At 40.8% G+C, this 23,061-nt stretch overlaps 1 protein-coding gene and 1 pseudogene across 2 annotated transcripts in view; both read right to left on the bottom strand.

The window, feature by feature from the left end:
- The window catches only part of Mctp1 (multiple C2 and transmembrane domain containing 1), a 583,339-nt gene that overhangs the window by 295,898 nt on the left and 264,380 nt on the right, over nt 1-23,061 (bottom strand). The window lies entirely within an intron of this gene.
- Nucleotides 19,587-20,610, bottom strand: LOC118596208 (annotated as a pseudogene).

Genomic DNA, 23,061 nt, shown 5'->3' with positions numbered 1-23,061 from the left:
TTCCATTCCTAACTAAAACCCCATTTCTCACTTTTAAATTTTCAGTAATATATATAGCCTTGATCAGGATATATGATCAATCCATCACAAACCAGTGAGGCCTTGAGTTCAATCCTGAGCAGCTAAAAAAATGTAAGTTGAATTTTTGTCACCAGAAACTCAGCTTATACTAATACCCCTGTTTGAACTTTCGGTGCATTTATTAAAACTGTTGTCATCCAGTTTTTCTCAAAGTCATGTGTGGGCACTGAAGTTCCTTTCTTACAAGAATTAAAGACAGAATCAAATTTTAAAAAGGAAAATGAATTAAATGTATTTGGAGCTGTCTTTCTTGAATATCTGCTATGTGCAAGCAGCTTTTAATTCAGTGTTTTATCCACAGTCCCAAGAGTTGCAGTGAAGCAGCACACAGGAAGGTCTAATAAATAAAAATAGAGAAATTCTAATACTTAACATGAGCAAACTGCTTCAGAGAGGCTAGGCTCCCGACATGACCACTAAATGGCAGATTACAATATCAGATGCATTTGAGTTTAGATTCTAAATTCACTCCACTGTTCCATGGTACCTACTCCAGCTATTCAAATCAACTGACTTGTGCTACTCACTCAAACTATTGTTTCTGAGTTCAGCCTTCCATAGTGCATCTCTTGATACCTCTCATCAGAGATAGGTTTTCATGAGGTAGAAGTCATGAGACTTGCCCATGTGACAATGGCTAATTTTAAACCATCAGCCTAGACAGATTGTGCCAGACAAGCTCAGGTAAATTGGAGTAGGAGATGTATTTAGTGTCTTCATCTCTACCAGATTAAAATTACCACCAGGGTAGAGATGACTTGTGCATCCCAGAAGCTGCTTCAAAGCAGGTACTCCTCAATATAGTGATTTGGAGGAGAGTAGCCTCCATAAGTTCATATATTTGAATGTTTGGTTCCCAGTTAGTGGAATTGTTTAGAAAGGATTAGGAGGTCTGGCCTTGTTGGAGGAGGTATATCACTGAGAGTTGGCTTTGAGGTTTCAAAAGCCCAAGCCAGGCCCAGCCTGTCTGTCTGTCTGTCTGTCTGTCTGTCTGTCTGTCTCTCTCTCTCTCTCTCTCTCTCTCTCTCTGTCTCTTTTTCTCTGTCTCCCTCTGCCTGTAATTTATAGATCAGATATTAGTTCTCAGCTACTGCTCCAGCACCTTATCTGCTTGCCACCATGCTCTCTGGCATGATGGTGATGGACTAGCCCTATGAAACTATAAACAAGTCTCCAACTAAGAGCTTTCTGTTGTAAGTTGCCTTGATTGTGGTGTCTCTTTTACAGCAACAGAATAGTAACCAAGACATGCAACTGATCAACAAATATCATTGTCAAAATCATACATTAATATTGGCTTTATGAAGCTGAGATGTTTTTTAATTGTAAGACAGAATCTCACTGTATAGCCCAGACTGGCCTCAAACTCATGGCCCTTCTGCTTCCCCAATGCTGGAAAACCAGTTATGTGCCACTGTTTCAGTCACTAACTGGGACATTTATTCAGATAACAAAACTTAGTTTCTCCACAAGGAATGAAACCAATCAATGATATTCTAAGGGGAAAAAAAGATGAACTATTATATGATTATTTAACACATTGCTGAGAGGAATGAATGCTTATAATACTGTAATAGGTGTAGTTTAGAGCAGTTTCAGGTGTTAGGTAGGGAAACAACTTCTAAGTTATGATTAAGGTGAGCTGAACTGTGAACATGAACAGATCCCCAAATATTTAATGACTCAAGCATAATAAATGTTTTTTTTTTTTTCTTAAGCAGGTATTCTAGTGGGGACATATTTCTCCAGGAGGGAGCTTTGGGCTCAGGCTTCTTCTATCTCAAACCATCCCTCAGTGGTAGCTATATGCAAATGGTCACCTTGGCTATGGGAGAGCTGGCCCTGCTCCACTCCAGCCACCACATGGTTCTCAGCTGATGACTTATGGCACAGATACAGGTAGAGAAAGACTCATCCTCCCATGAGGAGCTGGGCGCTAGGAATCTGACCATGCTCCAGTGAATATATGGACAATACAAAATGGACTTTGTGTGATGGGAAAATCATGAAGAGGAGGGCTGACATGGGAATACTGGGAGGTGAGCACAATCAGGGTGCATGATGTCAGAATCCCAAAGAATCAATAAAAAAAAAAATAACTTAAAAAGTAGCTAGCAACTATTGTGTTAATGAGATGGTTCAGCAAGTAAGCTTACTTGCGATGAAGATTGACATCCTGAGTTCAATACCTGGGACCCACACAGTAGAAAGAGAAAACTAACTCCTGTTAACTTGACCTTTGATCTCCACACATGTGCAGTGGCATGCTCACACAAACAAACAGTAAATGTAAAAAAAAAAAAATCAGATAACTTGTAACTATAGAATGCATAAACCAAAAATAAAATTATTACCCTGGAAAGAAAATGAAACTCTTCATCAATTGAAGCCCAAATTAATAAAAAATGTCAATAGTCTATGACTGTTATTGATTGATTGATAACTGGAGTAATTTCAAGGCAATTACATATCTCAAATATCTCATGAATAGCCATGGTTTAAAAAAAATATATTTCTTCAAATAGTCACATCTTTGATTTTAAAAAGAAAAGGATAAACTAGTCTAGTCCTATTGTCTCTGTGTTTCTAGTCTTCCCTACTCCAATTCACTCTCTGAAATCTTATGCCGAAAATTTTTTTTGAGATGGAAAATCTGATATTATTTTTTACTTTTTATTCCTCATTGACTTCTTACTGGCGAACTTCAAATGTGTTAGCACATTATGGACTGAATGCTCATGTCCTCACCAACTATAGCAGCATGATCTTTTCACAAGCTTTTGACAAATTGCAATACCTTTTCTGAACAGAAACCAAACTCTTAACTAGGAATAACAGCCTCAACATAAAAAGATCATGTAATCTAGTAACTAATTATTATATTGATAACTAAAATTAATTATCTGAAAAGGAAATAGGGACTCATCCCATTTCCAATAACATCAAAATACTAAAATACTTAGGAATAAGCTTACTTAAAAGAAAACAAAAGACTTCTCTGCGAAACTACAAAAAACAGATGAAAGACATTGAAGAGGTTGCAAATGGAAAGCTATTCTGTTTGGATAGATTGAAAGAACTGGTCTCATTAAAATGACTACAGCTTGAAGTTTCACATAGATAATAAATAGATTCAATGCAACTTGCATCACAATTCCAATGACAAATAGAAAAGAATCTGAAATTCAAATGGAGTTACCAAAGATTCAATTACCAAAGCAATTCTGGAAAAGAAAAACAAAGAAGCATGATACTTTCTTACTTCAATAGATTACAAGATGCAGTAATTAAAATAGTGCAGTGCTGCTGTAAAGACAGACACATAGTCAAACGGAGTAGAGCTGAAACAGAGGTAAATGGTGAGTCCATTTCCAACCAAGGCACACAGGTACAAGATGGAGAAAGAGTAGTTCAGCAAATGATGCTCTGAAAACTCAATGTTCACATGCAAAATAATAATAATAATAATAATAATAATAATAATAATAATAATAATAAATGACATTATGCCACCCATTAAAAAGGACTAAAACTAAATCAAGACTTATGTGTATACATGAGACTAAGCTATCTAAGCTATCTATGGAAGAATATTGGTCCTGGTAATGATGTCCTGGATATGGCACCAAAAGCAGAGACAATAAAAGTCAAAATATGCAAACAGAACTATATTAAACTGAACATTCTGTACAGCAAGAGTCACAGTGAAAAGCATAAAAAGCCTACAGAATTGAAGAGGACACTTGTAAGCCATATATCAGATAAAGGGGACATATTTTAAGAAATAAGGAATTTCTACCACTCAGTGACAAAAACTAACATTCTAATTTTTTAAATCAGCTAAACATTTGAATAGAAATTTCTTCAAGTAAAACACACAAATGTGCAAAGCCATATACTAACTCAAACATTACTAACCATCAAGAAACCACAAATCAAAACAACAATGAAGGGTACGATGTTCCATCTGTCAGGATGGCTATCAAAACCTGTTGGCTGGGACCCTTAAGTCTGAGAGCAGGAGGGAAACACTGAGGAACTGTGGGAAACAATGTAGGGATGACAGAGATGGCAGAGAAGGAAGAGGGGTAGGAAGAAGGGAGGAGGGAAAGGAGGAGAAGAAAGAGGAGGGGAAGGTAGAAAAATATGACCTAGCAATCTTACTTCTTAGAATAACTGAAATTGGGTAATTGAAGATATATCAAGATATCAACCCCATGTTCACTACAGTATTACATTCCGTAGCCAAGTCATGAAAATAACCCAGCTGTCCATTGACAGGTGAACGGGTCAGGAAATGTGGCATGTACATGTAATAGTACATTAGTTTGACTTTTAAAAGGAAACCTTGCAGTGTGCTATAACAGGGATGAAGCCTGAGGACTGCACATATAAGTCACAGAAGGACACAGACTTCACTTCAGGAATATGAGATATTTAAAATAAGTAATGGCATTGAATCAGAGAAGAGTACAGTTGTACCCGGCAGATGGTCAGACAAGTTGGGTTTTATAATCAGAATGTATTAAGTAGACTGTACTGCAGTGTACAATTATCAGTGAGAATGTATGTATACTTAGAAATCTGGTAAGGAAGTAAAACTCACATTAGGCATTCTGACCACAATAAAGGATGTTCAAATGCAGGAAGACTGTGGTTTTCAGCACATGGAAGCTTCCTGAGTTTTGATGGTCCAGACTTAGTTCAGTGAAATTTCGACTTCACACCGTAGTGGAGATATGAAAGCTTGTAAACCCCTGCGAAGAGGTCTCTTTAACATTCAGACATGGTCCTAAAGGACAATGACTAAAGAATATCTTTCCAGAGGGTGAGATAGTTGCCAAAGAGGAAAAAGGACAGAAGGTTCTGCTAGATAGTGTTGGCACTACAAGGCTGTTACGGGTAAGTAACAGCTCTGTCTCCCATGTATTCATGTTCACTGTTAAATGCTTGATTCACATGGGGAGGCAGCAGGTAGATTTATAATTCACAAGGCTACAAATTTGTAGTTAGAGTTTTCCTGCCTGGCCCAGTCAGGACAAATCTCTCTCACCAGCCAGTCCCACAGTTGCTCAGACCCAACCAAGAAAGCACACAGAAACTTACATTGTTTAGGAACTGTATGGCCGTGGCAGGCTTCTTGTTATCTACTTCTTCTATCTTAAATTAACCCATTTCTGTTAGTCTATACTTTGCCACATGGCTCGTGGCTTACCAGTGTCTTTACATGTTGCTTCTCATGGCGGCGGCTGGCGGTGTCTCTCCAGCCTTCTACTTCCCAGCATTCTCTTCTCTCTTGTCCCGCCTATACTTCCTGCCTGGCCACTGGCCAATCAGAACTTTATTTACACAGAGCAATATCCACAGCACGAATTGCTATAGCCAAACTTGACAAAGAATTTCTTTTTAAAAGAACCCATGCATACCCCAGGCCAAGGCTCAGGGAATACCATACAAGACGTGGCAAAAAAGACTAGGAGCCAGATGTTGGAGGAGAGCTGCTTTGAAGCAGTATCTTCTGTACATGGTAGAGTGGTACATTATGAACTCATTGCAGCTGTGGTTACCTGCACAAGACCTGCACAAGTTACAGCCCATCAATATTTCTTCACAGATGGGAAAAGGCTCATAAGACCCTGTGGTGGTCTAAATGAAATGTCCCTCATAGCCTTGGGCATTTTAATAGTAGGTCCCTAGTTGGCAGCCTTCTTTCAAAAGGGTTAGGAAGTGTGGCCTTGTAGGAAGAGGTGTGACATTCAAGGAAGGCCTTGAGAGTTTGTTGATGCACAGTATTTCCTGCTTTCTCTGTTTCCTGCTTGTAGTTCAAAATGTAAGCCTTCTGCAAACTGCTCAAGCCTGCTAAGCAGATTCCTTGCCGCAGCAGATCATGTTCCTCTAGAACTGTAGCCCAAATCAACCCTTGCCGTCATTAGCTGTTGCAGGCCATGATGCAAACACAGCAGATGGCAATTGATAATTAAGATGTCCACCCAGTAGATAAATAATTAATTGAACCCCATTCAAGCAAGGCTTATGGGACCACAGACTCTGGAAACTGTTGCTTCTGTCTGTGGTTTCACATGTGCAGAAACAGCTATGGTATCTCCCCAATACCTGCACTGTCATGTGTAATCTCATATGATGTGTATGTAATCTCATGATTACATCTCAATCTTATGGTCACATATATCTGTGGATAGTCAGGAAGATGACTTCTCATTAAGCTATATAATTTTGATGGAGAGAAATATATTAGGATATGCTTCATAATTAGATCTATTATTTCATGAGGACTGTAAGGCACTTAGGCCCTGTTTTTTGTCATTAGCTCTGACTGAGAAGAGTATCTTCTCAGCTTCAAGACAAAATACACACAATTAGCTCATTTAAAACCTTAGAGCAATTTCAAACTAGACTGAGTGTCTCTGTAAATGGATCATAAGTTAAAACCTTACATGTATGCACAAGGACAGAGCTGCAGAGGTCTAACCAAGCTTATTAACACAAAGCGACCTAAAATACTATGCCAATTCTTTATTTACTAAAAGCCTGGCTAATGACACAGACCGTGATCACTCCCTTGGTGAATTCCTCAGCAGCTCACTGGGCACTGTGCCCCCAGCCTCACTCCCCTCAGATGTAGCCTTTATAACTTTTTTTATTTAAAAAAGTTTGCTATTCATTATTTGTAATACCCTACAATCCTCAGCCCCAGAGAAGCGAGGTAACAAGGAGAACCCAAAGATGGAGGCATGGATTGCTCTGGGAAGAGGAAATAGATAAGATGTCCTCACTCAGGTAAACTGGAAGTGGGGTGGGGGGAGTAGAGGGGAGGGGATGAGGGATGGGAACATGAGGGATCAAGATGGCCTAGTTGGGTACAGGATGATGAAGGAAAGTAATAAAAGAGATATCTTGATAGAGGAGGCCATCATGGGGTTAGGGAGAAACCTGGTGCCAGGAAAACTCCCAGGAAACCACTAGGATGAACCCAGCTAAGACCTCTAGCAATAGTGGAGAGGGTGCCTGACTGGCCCTCTCCTGTAATCAGATTGGTGACTATCCTAATTGTCATCATAGAGCCTTCATCCAGTAACTGATGGAGGCAGAAGCAGAGATCCACCGCCAAGCACTGGACCGAGCTCTGGGTATCCAGTAGACGAGAGGGAGGAGGGTTCTACATCCTGGCAAAACAGCACCCCCATCTGATGCCAGATACTCAAACCCATGAGCCTATGGGGGCAATTTCACATCTGGACTACAGAGACAATCATTAGCTATTGCATACATATAGTAAAATAGCACTTGTACCTGAATATGTAAATTATGTACCAAGTAGAAGCATGAAATATGAAAACTGAGGAGATATTTGCTTTTCTTAAAATTAAAAATTAAAGAAAATGATTAGTAACACCTCTAGGTCCCCAGTGAGTAATTACAGGCTTCTCAATGATTATTTGATAAAGTCAAAGGTTATATACATTTTATAATCAAGAAAGAAGGAAATCAAATGTAACACCTACAATGTAACTAAAATACTCAAGGACAATGAAAACAACAACTTCACTTCTCAAGCTAAAATAGTTACTAAGTGTTTACTGTGACAAGTGACTTCAAAACTTGCAATTATCTTGCTAAAGGGTATGTCTTCATGGCAGATAGTATAGCAGTAGGTGTTGCGAGTCTTCCTCTTAACTCCAAAACAGTATTGCCTGCAACCTGCTTCAGGGTGTGGAGTGAACCTGCATCCATAAACTTAATAAAAAGCTGCAGAGCAAACCCAAGTGCGACATCTCCCAACTATCCTACTCTCTGGTCTTCTGCTAGTGATAGTTTATTGTTTTGTCAAGGAAGACAAAGCTCGAACCTATCTATTATAAGATCCGTGCTTGTTTTCTTGGTAAATGAAGTCTCCAGCTGGTAGAATTCCAACTTTTCAAAATACACCTATGCATCTAGCAATATTTCCTGGATGTCAATAAAGTCAGATACTGGGAATTCAGCAGCATATGAAGCCAAATCTTTGTTGCCACAGAGGTTTCTTCTAGTGGAGGGACAGTAACAAACATATTAGTATGTAATATGTGTTCTTCGGGAGCTCTGCTTCAGCCTGCCTCCTCCCTCTCCAAACCCGGCCCCTTTCAGAAAGCCCGCCAAGGGAGGAGCTGACAGTGCCTACAGGGTATTTAAGCTCCCGCCTTGCAATTTCTTCTCCCACCCTCCCCCTCCCTCACTTCTAGGGTGCTGGAGAGTCACCCTAGAGGGCTTGGCTCATTAAACTTAGACTTTTAATTTGGCTTGAACTGGCTTATTGGGTTGGGGGAGAAACCTACTATCAGGGATTCAAAATACTTATCATCTGGTGCTGAGCCTGGGTAGAATTAGCCCCCCAAACCCCACCCCCGCCACATAAGCATATTTCCCTCTCGTCCCCCAGCAATGTGGGAAGCCATTCTCCTCTTACACACACACACACACACACACACACACACACACACACACACACACACACAGAAAACTGGATTGGATCAACTTTTGCCTCAGGTAAGGCACCCATCCCCAAGGGGGGGGGGGAAAGCCTATAAGGGATCCAGGATCTATTCCGAGGGGTCTTGGACCCCAGGTCAAAGGCTTCCAGATTGATTACCCTGCCAGGATGCGGCCACAACAGGGCAAACTGTTTCTGGAGCAATTTGCCTTTTCTTTTTGGGACCTTTGGTTAGGAGACATTCTATGCAAAGATACTCCAGCCCCCACCACCTGACCCCAGACTATCCAGGGGGATGCCCTGCCCTAGTCTTCAGTCTCCACACACAAGCTTGGAAATGGGCAGCGAATTCCAATCCCCAGTAGCTGCAAAATTTATCCAAATCGAGCCTGTCCTCACCCTGGCTTTTTGAGCTTTGCACTCCGCCTCTTTCCTTTTTTGTCTGCCCCCTCCACTCTCTGCTCCTGCCTGTTCTCCCACCATACCTTGCTGGAATTTTACCAGCCTGCTCTACCTGTAACAGATCCACTCTCCTAATTCCTGCCTGTTCTCCCTCCCCAAACTTCATAAATGTCTCCTTCTTCCATTTGTTACAGTTTACAAATGAAAGCCAGCCAGAGACACCCCAGCTGCTTCGATGGGCAGCACATAGCTATTGGCTCCCCTTCCCCCAACTGCCTAGGAGACCCTCAGCTTAAGCTCCAGCCAGCTGTGTTCTCCACCTGGCTCTGGCTTTTGTGGCCTTAAGACCCACATGGACACCGGGCCCCTATCTTCTGCCCCTTCCTGGCTTTCTACCATGGTGCACTCAGACTGCAGACCCTCTACGCTGTCTCTCAGTTTCTATCTGCAGTCCGCAAGCTGTTTTCACTCTCAACTCCTCACTCCTGCAAAGTATCTTTTATTCCTCTGCTTTCTTACATGCTGCTCTGCACTGCAACCGCTTATTTCAGGATTTTTAAATTGCTCATCTGACATTGTTTCCTGCAGAAAGTCTTGTCTGTCTTCCTATTTAAAAAAAAAAAAAGTCCCATCTATTTTGTGGATATGGATGGGAGTGTGGCCACTGCATGCTTGTTTCTGACTAGTCTTGGATGCCTGAATTTGTGTGTTCCTTGTATCTTGATAACAACTAGCTGCCTGAACTCAGAATTTGCCTCTGGACCTTTTCTGGCCCCAGATTAGATGTAATGACAGAGAAAGTTATTTTATGCTATTCTGCCTAATTGGGGGGAAAACAGCTAAAGAATTGGATATGGTTTAAAATCTGTAACAAAAAGTTAGCTTAAAACTTGTATCTCCAAATTGAAATTGCTCTGAGAAACAACATGTGGGCAACCACCATTTTTATTGAGAGCTGCTGGTATCAAAAGGCCATGGGAATATACAGCAGGGGACAGCTAGTGTTCAAAAGATCAACCTATCAGAACCAAGGGTTCTGCTAGAGGACTAAGCCATCACACAAGGTGTGTTGGAGTTATTGTCTTTTGAATGTATTGGCTGTTTCTTGTAAACTTCTTATGAAAGTACACACTGATAGCTCCCCATTACCACACATCTTCATGTAATATGTATATGTAATCTCATGATTACATCTCATTCTTATGTGCATATAACTATGGGTGGTCAGGAAGATGACTTTTCATTTAGCTGTATAATTTTGATAAACGGAAAATATACTAGGAGATGCTTCATAGCCAGATCCATTGTCCCATAGACTGTAGACACTTAAAGCCTGGTTTTTTCCTTTTGCTCAGACTAGCACAGAAAATAATAATCTCTCCCCAGTCTAACACAAACTGCACACGGTTAGCTCATGTTTACCTCAGAGCAAGTTCAAACTAGACTAAAGGCCTTTGTAAATAGATCACAAGTTTAAAACTTTACAGTTATGCACAAGGTCAGAGCTGCAGGTGTCTACCAAGGTTACTAACACAAAACACCATAAGAAAAGCCTGCCAATTCTTTGCTTGCCAAGTCTGCTGGTAAAAAGCTGTGTCTCAGAGTTTGTCGCACTGGGCACAGTGCCCCTCCCTCTGGTCCTGAGACCTTGGAAACTTGTGTTACCATGGTAATGGCTCCTTGTCTTCTCTTTCTGGGAATGTGCTATGACTTTGAGGGTTGTGAAACCTTTCTCAGGATTGCAAGAAGTCTCCTGTTAGAAATGTATGGATAGTCAGGCAAGAGAGGAGCTAAAAATGAGAGCTGGAAAGAAGCTGTGGACTTAGAGAAGCAGAAGGACAAAGAGAGCACAGCAGAGATCAGGAAGCTTACTTAGAACAATGAAGTGATGGACTGAAAGCGTATGGTGTGCACAGATTTATTGATATACCCTCAGATAAATAGATTTCCAAGCTGGTTGTAGATTCTTCTGGGGACTCTGGGAGAAGGATATTGGGGGCTGGACCCCAATAGATTTTGTTATATTTTTACTAAGGATGGAGAAGAGGGAGGTCATACCACTATCTTAAATAAAGGTGACCACATGGAGTGGGTCCACCAAGAGACAATAAGTCTCCAAAATATTTTAGATTAGGATAGATTTCTGTATGATAATTTCTGTCTTATCCTAAAAACAAGATTTCTGAAAGCTAGGATTTAAAACAATGCGGGTTTATGGAGGTATCAAGGCTGCACCTCCATGCATTCATATACAGGGACATATCTTGCTGGCAGCCAGATATTGTAACGTAAGAGTATAAATAAAGCACATAATAAGGCACAAATAAAATATCACCACATTTCAGCACAAATACAATATCACCACAGGCTAGTCTCCTCAAATTCCTTCTCCACAGGAAACTCTGTTAGATCATCTGGGCCTGGCAGCTGAGAACTGATATTGCCCTGGGACCCCTGTCCCCAATGACCATGGAGAAACCTGGGGTAGCTGCCTAGCTAGCTGACAAGCTGTCTCATTTCTTCTTACTCAGGTGAAATTCATCCTCCCCAGATCTGATGGTGTTTGGTGACTAGGGTACTGATAGATTTACTAGTTCAACAGCTCCTTCCCTGAACCCCAAGGCTACAACCACCTTGGTAGCTCATTAGTGCATTGGTTAAGTTTCTTGTTAAAAATACAGACAGGTTTGTCTTGTTCACAGGCTTTATAGTAAAGGATAAACAGGCTTCAGAGTTTTAGCATTAATAAATGCAGTTTTGATAAACTGATTGAGCACTGACTACAAACAGTTTTCAGAAGTTCTTACATTTCTTTGAATTTTACTGGTCCCAGCTTTTAGCACTGCATAGAGGCTTTTTCAGCATTACTACATTGTCTCCAGCCACATATGGCAAAACTCTGCTGAAATGCCAACCCTCCCCCTCTGAAACAGGTTATCATTAAAGAGAGTATGGAAGCCTGCAGGAGTGTTCAACTCTGTTCCTCCTCCCCTGCTCCTCAGCTTCTTTCCCTCCCCCTCCTTCACTTGCTCAACCTCTTTCATTCAGTACATTTCTGCTGGTTGTCTTCTAAGTATAGACTTAAAGGTACATTTCATTAGGCTAAAACCAGGCTCTAGGAAAAATGTTTTAACACAGAGACATAGCCTTTGCTATGATGCCAAGGTATAAATCTGTTTTAGCTGTCTTACAGGCACCTGCATGTTCCTGGGGAAAGAGTTCTGCTACTGTATCAAGGAATCTGTCCTGGTGGAGACTATTGTCAGTCTCTAGAGCCCCTCTTTGACCCCACCCATCTTTGAGTCCATATTTTACGGGTCCACTCTCCCTGCCAGACATGTGCCAAGGCCAACCCTCAGGGGCCCCTCCAGATACACCAGCCCCTGCATGAGTTTTGAGGACAACAACCAGGCAAGTACTTGCAGGTTGACTTCACCCATATGCCCACTCATAAAAAGCTCCATTATCTCTTAATTCTTGTTGACACCTTTACAGGATGGATAGAGGCACTCCCCATATCCAGGGAAAGAGCAGGTGTGATGGCTAAATTTGGCATTCCATCCCCCCAAGCTCCTGAAATATCAGTGCTGGTACCCTCTTTAGACTCAAGTGGGCACCTACCTGGAAAAATGGGCACATGTCCATTCTATTCTCACTGGCAATCTCCCACTCTCCCCATGACTAATCCCATTCATAGGGCCAGTGATAACAACCTGTTTTTTCTCCTAGCAACTTGCCTTCTCTGCTTCCTCAAGAAACAAATCCCTGGGGTCTCCAAGATGACAGTTAATGGAATGCCTCTTCACCTACATCTCCCACTGAGCATGAGCCCACTGACTCCCAAGTCCCTCTCTTCACATTATCCATTCCATGCCAACAGGAAGTAGCCAGACTGGAACCAGCATCCATATATCCAAGAAGGTTGGGATGTTCCATTGGAAGCTCTACCTCAGCCCCCTCCTCTCTCTCCAAACCCTGCCCCCTTCAGAAAGCCACCAAGCGGCAGCTCTTGCCGGGAGCTGCTCAAGACCATGCCTACAGGGTATTTAAGGTCTGGTCCATAGACCTACCATATGATTTCTCTCCCTCCCTCCCCCACCTCACTTCTAGGGTGCTTGAGAGTCACCAGAGAGTGCTTGGCTCATTAAACCTAGACTTTGAATTTGGCTTGATCTGACTTATTGCATTGGTGGAGAAACCTACTGCTAGGGATTCAAAATACTTAATCAGTATGCTATGTGGTGGTAAGTACATGAAGTGACATAAAGTTTGGCAAAGGAGAAAGAAAGGGGCTACAGATAGGGAGGGAGAACCTCACTTGTAGATAAACATTTTAAGAGGAGCCCTGAAACAAAGAGGCAGTGCTCCTTTCAGAGAAGTCAGCAGATGTAGAGACCCCTAGGAAATCTAGAGCAGAAGACTCAGACAGACCTTGGCAAGGTGAGTTGCAGGGCCCAAGTCAGAGCTCTGTGGACCAATAGATCATGGTGAGGATTTTGATCCAACTTGGGATGTTTGAGTCCAGTGAATTGAAATATAAGCACAAACAGATATTTAGGGAAACATTTATAAGACTGCCCTTTCTGTTATCAAAATATCATTCTTTGGTTAAGAAAAACACCAATAATAAATAAAATATTCCCAAATCTCTTAAATATATGAGACTAATTGCCCTAAAATATTCTTGACAAAGTCAATTTAAAGAGTGATAATGGGGTCTGGAGTGATAGCTCGGTGGATAAGAGATCTTGTCGCTCTTCCTTAAAACCCGGGTTCAGTTCCCAGCTGCCATGTCAGTGGTCAGCTCACAATTACATGTAACTCAACCTCAGCCACCAGTACTCAGGTGCACAGAGGCATATATAAGCACACATATAGGTAAAAAATAATGTTAATAGACTTTAAAAAAGAAAGAAAAACAAAACAAAGACTGATGATGCACATGAAATGAGCATGGCTTTTATGCCACTGCCTTACCGCTATATCACATCCTTTAAAATGGTATTAGCTATCTATAGGAATACAAAATATGTTAGGAATCTTCTGTGACTCCACTAATTTTATATTGATACTAATACAATAATATCAAATATGATTTTATAATATTTACAATAAAATAGTACATTTAATTCAAGGAGCATTTATCAAGTATTAGGAGTTAGTGAAATCAAAATGAGATACCTATTATTTGAAACCATTGATACATATCTTTCTATTATAACAGGTGGAATTCTAAAATGTGCTCCCAATATTTCTCATCCATTCCCTGACTGAGGTAATGAGATACCATGTTCATGATTCTGTTCTTTATATAGCAAAGTAGATGTTGCAGGAGATACATTTAAAGTCAGAAAACAGCCGACATGGAGTTAATCAATGTGGAGAAACAGATCAGTGGTTAAGAACACTCGATGCTCTTGCATAAGACTTGGGGTTTGGTTCCCAGCACAAACACAGCACACAACCATTGGTAACTTCAATTTAAAGAGATTTGAACCCTTTTCTGGCTTCTGCAGGCACTTCACACACAGTGCACAGACATACATGAAGACAAAACACTCACACATAAAATATAAACAAATAAACTCTTTTAACAATGGGGAAAGGGTGGATATTATCTAACCTCACTTCCTTAAAAAACACAGAAGTTTTTCCACCTGGCAGCTGACAGAAAACTTCAAATTGAGGGATGAGGTGGTCTCAAATGCTCCTGAAGTCTTCAGGATGGAGAAGCACACGTGTAATGAATTCCAGAATGATCTTTGGGAGCTGAACACAACCGTGTCTCGCAGACAGCAAGAAAACAGCACCTTAAGAACAATGTCAACAAAGACATTGTAGTAGTTAATCTTAACTGTCAACTTGATGAGATCTGGACTCATCTGGAAGACAGACCCCTGGCATGCCTGTGCGAAATTATGTTGATCAAATTAATCGAGTGGGATGACCTGTCCACAATGGGTGGCATCATTCTTGGGCTACACTGCATAAAATAAGCAAAGCTAGCTAATCACAAGTATTCACTTCTCTCTGCTTATTGGCTGTTGATGAAACGTCACCAGCCTCAAACTCCTACAGTTGGGCCTTCTCCACAGACAGACTGACACTTTGAACTATGGGCCAAAATACATGTTCTCTTCCTTAAGTAGCTTTTATTGAGGTATTTTATCACAGCATCTGGGAAAGTAACTAATGCAGAATTGAATTCTGAAAATATCAAAGAGATATGGATGAGGGGATGAGAGCCCTAGGCTCGGGTAAGCTTAGCCTAGCTAATACTGTGATTTTTGACCTTGTAGAGACTGAAGCAGAGAACCCAGCTCTACTGTGCCCAATTTCTCAGCCTTTAGGATCTACGAGTCATTAAGTAATTATTTGAAGCTGTTCTACTCATGGAAACTGGCCAGAGAGGAACAGAATACTAATAGCTTCCCTGGAAGAGTCTAGGTCTAGTTGGAAAAAAAAAAGAAGCAGGAAGAGAACAGCCCAAGAAACTTATTATAAAAGTCACTAGTGGTTGGCTAGAAAGGTGTCTAGAATTCCAAGGCAAAACAATCTGGGAAACAGTGGTTTATGGCAGAGTGAAATGCATTACTCTTCTGCAAAGCTGTGCAGAACTAGGTAGCCCTGATCCAATAAAACAAGTCTACTGGGTTGTGCATCTATAACCAATAGCCCTTGCTCTAAGGAAACTACTTTTGTCTACAATATGGAAGCTATTCAAAATGAGAAATAAACACATGGTTGGTCTCTGCTGAAATTCAACAGAGCTCAGAACACTTTATGTCATGATTATTTAGTAGCTCCACAGAGTAAGTCAGGTATCTATTTCATCAAAACCCTTTTGAATTGGACCTATGTTTACTTCCAGACTCCAGACTTGGAGCAAAAAGGAGGGATCTTCATGCATTTAATAGTCTCCCCAAAACTTAGATCAGGTTACCAGCATCTTCCATAACTCCCATGCATATTACCTATCCTTCATCCCTCTCCCAAGTCTTCTCTACAGTCTGTTTATACTACTGTACATGACCTGGACCCAGTTTGCATTGTTTCTCCTTAGTGAAAGGCTATGTGGCAAAGAAGCAAACAGCATCAAGTGAAGAACTGAGGCAGGGGTGGAGAAATGCCCCACTGACCCCAGCACGGGGGATATAGAGACAAGAAGACTAAGAGTTTGAGGGCTACCAATACAGTGAGATTCTGCCTCAGAAAAGGGAGGTGGGAATGGGGAAGGGAGGAGGCAGAAGCCAACACAAAGAAGCAGAGGAAAGAACTGATGAGCTGATACTCAAGGAGGATAAGCATAATTTTAGGGCAGTTGTGAAGTAGAAAATGTGTTTTGGTGAGTGAGACATTAAGCTACTCCTCAGAGCATATGGAACCAGTTGACAGTTATAAATGCCAGATTGATGAATTCTGAAGTAAACATATTAACATAAAGGAGATGATGCAAGTGGAGAGCAGAAACCTATAGTCAAGGCTAAAAATACCTGCCTTACGCTAGACGGCCAAAAGTAAATGGACACACATGGGCAAACAAAACAGTCGCCTCCTCAAGCTGCTAAACGGCGTTCTCTTCATTTCTTTCTCAAGTTTAGAGTCTTAAATACAAATGAATTTTCAAAATATAAACTTAATATATAAATGAACCATTTGTTTAATACAAAGACAAATGACCTAAAACACACTAATATTCAGTTATCAAAATACAACATTTTAATATTAAGTACTATCCTGCTAACGTTTCTTTCATCAAAATGAAAAGAATTTTTAATATTGATGATTAAGCCATGCATCAGTGTTCTTTTATAACTCATTTAATATGAATTCTGATGTAAATCTAATATATATATATATGATATTTAAAGTGTTATACAAAAAGTTATGTACCATGTTACAAAACTTACTGAAAATTTTCAGTAGTCACAGTAATGTTCTTTGCTTTTAAGATTTCCAAATTCTTCTAGCAATGAAGTGTTAATGCAAAAATTTTGGTTGTAGTCATTTCAGAAAAGCTGTCATCTTAATTCAGGCACCAGAGAAGTGTGTACATGGTGAAATCAACCATCCACCCTTAGACACTGAGCAATGTATTGCTTCTTAATGGGTAAGCCAGTAAGACCCTTTAAGAGTTAATACATGACATTTGATTGTCTCAGTGCAGTTGCTAGGTGAGTACAAATGATACAGTGTTATAATTGAAACACATGGCTTAAAGTCTTAATCATGGTTTAAATTTTATTTTTCCTCAAAATGAGTCTGTTTTGCTTTTTCTTTTGTTTAAACATTCACACCTGTAAGGCCTGTTTGGAAGTACAGTCGGCATATCAAAGGGTCTGCTCAGAAGACTGGCCCATTAAATGATGACTGATAAATACCTTTTATCAGTTTGCGATTGTGACAATTAGTTCATAAGTTCTATTCTAATTTTCAAAATATGAACAGTGTGTCTGGCTTTTAGAAATCTCTCTGCATTGCAAGAATGAAAAATATAAAGCCTAGAAATGAAAGTGGTTTTAGTAGGGATGCAGGACACGGCCCTTGCTGTTGCTATGCAATGCCTTCCTCCTCACCTAGCTGAGACGATGATGCTCTGTTTGCATCTCTTCCTTCTTTAGTCATAAAGTAACTATTATCCTTTTCCTACTTTTTGAAGCCAAGTGCATGCATTGGCTCATTCATCATGTCTCTATCTTGACTGAGCACTCTGAAATGTGCCATCCCTTTGCTCAGGTGCCTTTGTGCATATTATTTTTATTCAAATGGCTAACAGATATTAGGCATTGCCCTCATCACTTTACAGGTCTCACTAAATTATGATTTTTATTCTATTATTGTTTTGTTCTGTATCACACTATTTGGTGATGATTTACACTTACCATTATTAACATCATTGCCATCAGAATTGTTATCAGCCATGAGCTTTGTTACATTGTTGTTTTACACATGCCAGGCATTCCAGGTGTGTTAGGGTCTTTTCACAGTCAGTCATGTGTTGGTATTACAGGTTAGGTGCTAAGTAAATGCACACAGGAAGCCATTTGCCCCATGCTTTCCTGTGTTCCTTCTTATGTGTCTGGTGTTTTAAGTTCTCATGGCTCATATAAATCACCAAGCCCATGAAGAGGCAACAGCCATAGCTTTGAAAGAACATGCAAAGTGAAAAGTAGAAGACAGATTAGATTGGCACACGGAGAAGCATTTCAGGGCAGCACACCACTAAAAGGGGCTACAGACGATAACGTGAGTCAAAGCTTTGACCTTGAGACTTCCTTAGGCAGTAACTCAAACCACAGGCACAACCTGACTGTCTAAAGTGAACATACAGAAACAGCTGTGCTCCATCCCTGGCTGTTGGTGGACATCATAGGATTTGGAGTCAGTCAGACCCTGGTGCCCCAAGGTGAATCTTCTCCTATGACGACCAGCATCACTTCGATACTTAGTGTCGACTGAGGTTTTACACAGGGAGTTTTACATGCTTATTCTATTAGCTCTGGCCTTCCACATATAATTTATATTCTGATCACAAAATTGTGTAAACATTAGAAAGCACCAATATCTTACTCCTTCTCCGCTGCCAGTAGAGACATGGATTCTGCCAGGGAGCACCACTGTGCACTGTGGACAAGCTCTGTGGAAGTGGGAACTTTCAAACAACATCTTCTGAGGCCAAGGGGGTGTTTACCTATTGGTGAAATTATTAAGGCCACTCCACATAATTAAAAGGGAGGTTTATTTTGTGGGGTAACTTACAAATGAAGGGGTAGGTTGCAGGGTCTGGCAAAGGTCTAGCGCAGTCCGGAGGTGTTCTCTGGAGAACTCTGCTCGGTCTACCTCCAGTGTGCAGGGTCCTGGAACCAAGAGAGAGCCCTCCTCTTGATCCTCGGTCTTCCGCTCCCTCCTCCGCCCCGCCTTGTGGCCGTGATCATTACCGACCGAAGCCTCAATGGGGGTTGGAACTTCCAGGCCAATGCTGGGATGGCTATCCACTACATTTACCTTAGTGTGTCATTATATATTTATTAAAGCAGGTTTTGTCCAAGCTATAGAAAATCTTAGATTTGGGGATACTGAAAGCATTGAAAAGTCATGTTTATTCTTGAGATGGGATATCCATTTTTTAAAACACCTTCATGTTAGTTAATGCATTTTATGCTGGGCTGAATTATTTGTCTTCTTGAACAGCAGTGTACCATCTGCGAGTCATTTCCTTCTTGCCTAATATTCTCATTTATAAACGGCATGCTTGGTTTCTATTATAACCAAAGACTGAAACTTCATGAATTAATGAATATGCTTTCCAAATACTAAAGTTTTAATGAAATGAAAAGTGTTCCTTAGCATTCTTGTTCATTTGAGTCATAAAAATGACTTTTAGGACTGGATTTTTGTCCTTATTTGTGTATTTATTTATTTATTTAGGCAGGGGGTTCACAAAGCAGCCCTGGCTAGCCCAGAACTTGCAGTCTTCCTATTTCAGCCCTTGATTTCTTTTTCTTTTTCTTTTGGTTTCATGTGATAGAGTTTTATTACAGTGCCAATACTCAAGACACTCACAGCACCTTTGTCTTCTAGTTGGAGTTTTGGTAACTGGTTTAAAAGTGTTCCTTCCACACGTCAGCTTTCAGGAAAAAGTACTCAGTGGTAACTAAGCGACATTAATTTGATTGAACAGTTTGTCCTTAATAACCTGAGACGTCAATCCGTGCATGGCTTCTATGGTAGTTTTACAGCTGTCTTGAGTAGCTTTGGCAAGTTTGTCTTCTGACTTCCAGTCATGTGTTTCTAAACCCAACATGAAACTCCCTCGTCCCAGCTGGGCTTCTGACTACTCTAATTTTTCAGACAAATCAAATACCTGGCCAGTGGTATAGTCTGCATTAGTAAGCAAGGTAGAGGAACTCAGGGTATTCCACAAAAGCTCAAGTAGTTTACGATCCAAAGAGGATTTGAAATATGAGACTTCTAAGGCATAATATTGTTTGCAGTGCCCACCAAAGTCTTCTATTTTATTAAGTGGGATAGTCTGGTACTCAGAAGGACCTTCATCAGGAGGCTTGTAGCCCCTTGGATATGTCCTAAAGGCGCCAAGATTCACTTTTCCTGCAGATATTGTTCTAGTAGGGTCAATTACTACGGCTACAAATGGTTCCTGGAACTGCTGGTTAAGCATCTGTGTACTAACGTCAATCCCAGAGAGCCAGCAGCCATAACCAGGGTGTCTATGATACCAGCCAATTGCATTTTCAAGGCGGCCAACCTGTTTGGCATTTTCTATGTATGCAGCCATATACTCATATGCAGCAGCCTGAGCATTTACTCGGGTTTCAGAGCCCTCTACAGGCAAAGCAAAACTGACCATGATGATCATGGTCTTTCCATCCACTTTCCCGAGCATCAAGCCCATCACTTCCAGGCTGCCTCCTGATCTGGCACGCATCACCATTTTCAGTAGAGCCAACGCCGAGATTTTGCAGTATTTAAAGTCATGGTGATCCTTAGTCCAGGGTTTCGCCGCCAGGATTTCTTGCTGTTGTTTTCTGTCATATTTGTAGATTTCATCGATGTGCTTCCTGCATGTTGTTGGCCAATTCCCAGGTTTTCTGGGCCATACTACTCCCGGAAGCCGCCATGGCTGAGGTACGGGAGAAGCTATTGCCTCCACAGCCGACATGCAATTTTCCTTTGTGGGGCCTCCGCATGTGGGCTGGGCACCTTCCTCACCACCGGTGCACACTCACCAGATTCTTAAGGCGGCCATGACACTGAGGCCAGCCCTCGATTTCTAAGATTGCAACTGTGTGCCCACTAGCTGGGAGGAGACTTTTGAAAACAATTTGGATGCAGAAATCCCCCTGTGCCACTTCTTTTGGTGCTCTGTAGCTTGGCATAATTAAGAACGACAGGATTTTAAGAGCATTATACAGAATGTTTGGAACAACTAGACGATCTGGGAGAAAGGGAAAAAGTTCCCTTGTGCTTTTTCTCTAACTCCTTACACTCTGGGGTGTCTAAATTTAATGACAAGGACTAAGGGGTGGAGAGGAGAGATGGGGATGTTAGTCAGTTAACAGCTAAGACCAAAAAAAGGCTGTTTCACATTCCCAAACAAAGGTAAACCTTTCTACAGACTCCACTTCTAGCTTACTTGCTTCTTTCTGTGTGTCAGGCTTACAGCCCTAAACAGTCCAGGAGCACTAACTGCAGTCTACACTGTCCTATCTATAAAGTCTCTGAGTTGCTTGTTCTCATGGCCAATGCGGCTTAAACAGAAACCATTTAGGCATTTCTTTCCCAGATTTTTGTTATAAAAATGTTTTTAACACTTGATTCAATGGACATTTTCTTAGCTCCTATCTAGCCTTCTTGCTGAAATTGTGGGCTCTTCTAAAAGGTTCACCTGACTTAATGAAGCCCACTGAAGGTCTCCTCTCTTTTGACTGACTTTAGGGACATATATTGCATGCATAAAAGCTACACAGTAACGGGAGTGATATCTCACAATTCACAGATTGTCTTCTCTGAGGGCTCAGTATGTGAAAACTTGGGTCATTAGGAGTCATTTTAGAATCCTGTCTGCACCACAAGTCCTAAATCTAGTTTTATTTGAGTGATTTATTAAATTCTATTTCCCAGACTTCAATATAGGGTCCCCAGGTAGATGCTCAGGCCACAGATAATCACAGAATTACATTGGTTTGGCCAGGGCTCTCTCCACAGGGAATTCTCAGAACACTTCCCACCACATTTCCTTCAATTACGCTGAACTTAATAAAAATGTGCAGAGCTGTTTCTTCTTGGGGCTCAGACATCTAATGCCCAATTGTAGATCAATAGAATAGAAAGAAAAGCCTCATGCATTTAAATCTGCATGGTTATAGTGTGTACTCTTGAGCCATAATAAATCTAAACTATTCTGCCTTTACTTATAAATTTTAAAACAATTCCTATTTTTTGTGAAAAATTAAATACTCTTCCATTTTCTGCACGACTAATAACCTATGTTAAAGTGGCAGCCCATCTGAGATGTTGTGTTTCACTCTATTGACTTTCTGGTACATATGATTGAGTAAAAAGCAGAACCCATTGACTTCTGCTGAAGTGTCTATCACTCAAAACAGCGAATAACATTTGTGTTTAGTGATAGTATTGAATAGAAATAGTGAAGCCGAGAGCAGGAAAAGAAAGCCATTTCCATCATTTAAAATACCCTGAGTACTGCTTGTCTGGCCTAGCCTGATGGTTCCTGCAGGCTTGTGACCTGATAATGATCTCTTTTCAGGAATATAAAATGCACCAAAGAACAGTTCTGAAATGGTTAACAGATAATTAGTATGTTATTTAAGGAAAATAGGAGCTTTGTGCTTTAAATGGTCAAGTAAAAAACTGGAGGCGTTATCTTCAAAATCAGGAAAAAAAAAAAAAAAAAACTTGATTTTTTTCCAGTTCTCAACATCCCACTTTTCTTCCTCATAAGGAAGATGGCCTGGTATGTTGGAGTCAGTAGTACAAAGACACAGTGAGGAAGCTATTGACAGTATCAATCACTTGTTAGGACTGAAAAGATGATATGCCAAAGAGCACACCAGCAGAGAAATCCATAAAAGCAAAAGAAAATGCCAATGCCAGAGCCCATTAAAATATAAAATACACCCTAAAAATAGTGCAAAAGAAAGATCCTTGCAGCTATCATTTGGATGTATTTACCAACTTTTTGGTCAATCATGTTTAGTTACCATCATATTAAGAATAACAATGTTGATGATGCGAGACTCACTTTAGAAGGGCTCACTTTGCAGAAGACTTTACACGCAGGGTCCCACCTAATCCCTGAACAAATCTAGGAGGGGCATATTTTTTGTGATCTCCAATTTGCAAATGGGATTTAGTTACTTGGTGACTTGTTCTTGTGTGTCTTACAACAAACCTAGGCAGTGACAGACTTGTAGGTGTCCAGTCATATGCCTGCACTCAAATTCCCCTGAACACCAAAAGCTTTCTGCATCCATTCCTGTCTTGCATGCTGCCAACTTTCTGTAGCCAGGGCTGACTTGGTCTGTGCCTGGGCCAGGCCATGGCAGCAC

This window comes from Onychomys torridus, chromosome 15, assembly GCF_903995425.1.
Source record: "Onychomys torridus chromosome 15, mOncTor1.1, whole genome shotgun sequence".
NCBI classification, from domain to species: domain Eukaryota; kingdom Metazoa; phylum Chordata; class Mammalia; order Rodentia; family Cricetidae; genus Onychomys; species Onychomys torridus.
The sequence above is the reverse complement of the archived record's forward strand: the minus strand, read 5'-3'. Positions and strand labels throughout refer to the sequence as shown.